Raw genomic sequence first — 3833 nt, forward strand, 5'->3', positions numbered from 1 at the left:
TTCTTTTTCTGGTTTTATTTATAACAGCCCAAAAAACTTCCCAAAATTTTACTTGCATAATTTTGTTCTAATTAATATTGAAATTCCTTGAACTCAACATAAAACCAGAGACACTGAAACTTATAGAGAAGAAAGTGGGGAAAAGTCTCGAAGATATGGGCACAGGGGAAAAATTCCTGAACAGAACAGCAATGGCTTGTCCTGTAAGATCGAGAACTGACAAATGGGACCCCATAAAATTGCAAAGCTTCTGTAAGACAAAGGACACTGTCAATTAGACAAAAAGGCCACCAACAGATTGAGAAAGGATCTTTACCAATCCTAAATCAGATAGGGGACTAATATCCAATATATATAAAGAACTCAAGAAGATGGACTCCAGAAAACCAAATAGCCCTATTAAAAATGGGGTACAGAGCTAAACAAAGAATTCTCAACTGAGGAATACCCAATGGCTGAGAAGCACCTGAAAAAATGTTCAACATCCTTAATCATAAGGGAAATGCAAATCAAAACAACCCTGAGATTCCACCTCACACCAGTCAGAATGGCTAAGATCAAAAATTCAGGTGACAGCAGATGCTGGCGAGGATGTGGAGAAAGAGGGACACTCCTCCATTGTTGGTGGGATTGCAAGCTGTTACAACCACTCTGGAAATCAGTCTGGCGTTTCCTCAGAAAATTGGACATAGTACTACCGGAAGATGATGTCTTTTAGAGGTATGCCACCCTGTTCCTATGAACCTCATCACATTCTGCCAAATTATAACTCTCTTCCCTGCCAAACTTTACCTTCATTAATCTTTGATGTTATTTGTTTTTACTTATTTCTGTATCTTTCTTAAGGGAATCCATGATTATTGTATGAAATTCTCAAATAATTATAAAAATAATTTATTTTTAAAAGCAGTAAGTATGAACGACTATATGCAAAAACAAGAGACCTGCACAGTTCTAGGAGGCATGTAAAATAACATAGCTGATATCTGGAATGTAATATATTAGTTCCTCAAAAAATTAAATGTAAATATGACCCATTAATTCTATATTTGGATATATGTGCAAAGAATTGGAAGCAAGGGCTCCTGGAGTGATACCTCAATGGTAAAGATCATATTCTGTTCCTAGAAAGAATATGATTTCAGTTCCTAGCACCCATGTAATATGACACACAACAGTCTGTGACTCCAACTTCCTGTGATCTGGCACCTTTGTGTGTACTAAAAGCATAATCTGTATTCCATCCAGAGGAAGTAAAGGTGTGTTCTAATGGCATGTCTAAATTCCAGATGGATCATATAGACTTGGAAAGGTCTTTGGATGTGATCTTTTGCCAAAGCAGCCATGTTGCTAGAGTAAAATCCCCATACAGATTTTATTTTTATGAGTCCTAGGCACAAAACAGCTTTGGCCATCAAGCTACAATAAAAAAAGAACTGACATCTGCTGTGCCCCTTATTGATATAAGAACAACTCCACCAACAAGGTGTCTCTTTACCCATTGCATGGGAGTGTCTCCTCTCTCTCTCTCTCTCTCTCTCTCTCTCTCTCTCTCTCTCTCTTGAGACAGGGTTTCTCTGTGTAGCCCTGGCTGGCCTCACTCTGTAGACCAGGCTGACCTTGAACTCAGAAATCGGCCTGCCTCTGCCTCTGGAGTGCTGGGATTAAAGGTGTGTGCCACCACTGCCCAGCTATACATATATATTTCTCAATTCATTAAACAATAGTTTTTTTTTTAATTTCCTCTTCTCTCAGCCTCAGTCATCAGCATTCTACTTTATGTTTCTACAAATTTGACCTTTCTTGTTCTTCACAAAATTGGTGCCATACAATTCTCATGTTCTTTACTGACTGGCTTGTTTCACTTAACATATTGTCTTTAGCAACACACATGTTGTAGCACATGGTAGAATGTTCTTTTTTATGGATGAATAATATTCCCTTGCAAAATTGTTTGCTTGTCCAGTCACCTATTAATAGGCAAATGTTAACTATGAACATTGTTGTACACATACATTCTAAAGTATTTACTTTCAGTTTCCTTTTAAAAATTCATTTGTTTGTGTCTTACAAATTTGTGTATGTCACCAGCTGATCTGAGGCCCCCAACACATATACAGCAGAGGACTGCCTGGTCTAGCCTCAATGAGAGATGATGCAGCTAACCCTTGAGAGACTTGAGGCCCCAAGAAGTGTTAAGGCCTGACAAGGGGTGGAAGGTGGGGTAGGTGAGAACATCCTCTTGGAGACAGGGGGGAGGAGAAATGGGATGAGGAACTGTGGGAGGACAGACCAGACTAGGAGGGGATAATGACAGGACTGTAAAAATAAGAGTAATAATAAAAAAGATACACTTAAATGAACATTTTTATTTCTTTTAGTTAAAAGAAATAAACCTTAAGCAAATAATATGGAATATGAGTTCTGTATCTAGAAGAAATGTTTGTCCTACTGCAGCACTTGGGAGAGTGGGCCCTGTGTCTTGATGGCATCACAGTGAAGCTGGCTCTGAAGATGTGGGTGGACCCAGCAATACTATTCCTGGACATATACCCAGAAGATGCTCCAACATGTAATAAGGACACATACTCCACTATGTTCATAGCAGCCTTATTTATAATAGCCAGAATCTGGAAAGAACCCAGATGTTCCTCAACAGAGGAATGGATACAGAAAATGTGGTACATTTACACAATGTAGTACTACTCAGCTATTAAAAAGAATGAATTTATGAAATTCTTAGGCAAATGGATGTATCTGGAGGATATCATCCTAAGTGAGATAACCCAATCACAAAAGAACACACATTATATGCACTCACTGATAAGTGGATATTAGCCTAGAAACTTAGAATATCCAAGATACAATTTGCAAAACACATGAAAATCAAGAAGAAGGAAGACCAAAGTGTGGATATTTTGGTCCTTTTTAGAAGGGGGAACAAAATACTCATGGAAGGAGTTACAGAGACAAAGTGTGAAGCAGAGACTGAAGGAATGACCATCCAGAGACTGCCCCACTTGGGGATCCAGCCCATAAACCACCAAAACCAGACACTATTGAAGATGCCAAGAAGAGCTTGCTGACAGGAGCCTGATATGGCTGTCTCCTGCAAGGCTCTGCCAGTGCCTTACAAATACAGAAGTAGATGCTCACAGCCATCCATTAGATAGGGCACAGGGTCCCCAATGAAGGAGGTAGAGAAAGTATCCAGGGAGCTGAAGGGGTTTGCATCCCCATAGGATTAACAAAAATATGAACTAACCAGTATCTCCAGAGCTCCCTGGGACTAAACCAAAGGAAACACATGGTGGGACTCATGACTCAAGTTGCATATGTAGCAGAGGATGACCTAGTTGGTCAGCAATGGGAAAAGAGGCCCTTGGTCCTGTGAAGGTTATATGCCCCAGTATAGGGAACTGCCAGGGCCAGGATGCAGGAATGGGTGGGTGGGTTGGTGAGCAGGGAAAGTGGGGAAAGAATAGGGAGTTTTTGAAGAGGAAACCAGGAAAGTGGATAACATTTTAAATGTAAATAAATAAAATATCTAATAAAAAAAGATGTGGGTGGAGGTGAGCCAGTCCCAAGAGCACAAGCACAGGAGGGCTGACCCTGCCTCCTGCTGATGGCAACACTGGATGGCCTAGACAGAGCAGTGCTGGAGAGCTTGCCCTGGTGATATAGATAAGGAAGAGCTGGTGGGCTGACCAGATCTCCTACCATCCAGGCCCAACACCAGAGCACTTAGAAGGCACATTCCAAAATGAATATCATTTGTTAATGGTTGGGATGCATTAAGGGGCCAGTTCTGCTGTTCCAAAGCTATAGGATCT

The 3833-nt window shown here is 40.5% G+C and overlaps 1 pseudogene; it reads right to left on the reverse strand.

The window, feature by feature from the left end:
• Window positions 1-1381: 1381 nt before the first annotated feature.
• LOC115030177 (small nucleolar RNA SNORA48) lies at window positions 1382-1513 on the reverse strand (annotated as a pseudogene).
• Window positions 1514-3833: the final 2320 nt, after the last annotated feature.

The sequence above is a fragment of the Mus caroli genome, unplaced genomic scaffold (assembly GCF_978045245.1).
Source record: "Mus caroli unplaced genomic scaffold, Mus_caroli_1 scaffold_5, whole genome shotgun sequence".
Taxonomy (NCBI): domain Eukaryota; kingdom Metazoa; phylum Chordata; class Mammalia; order Rodentia; family Muridae; genus Mus; species Mus caroli.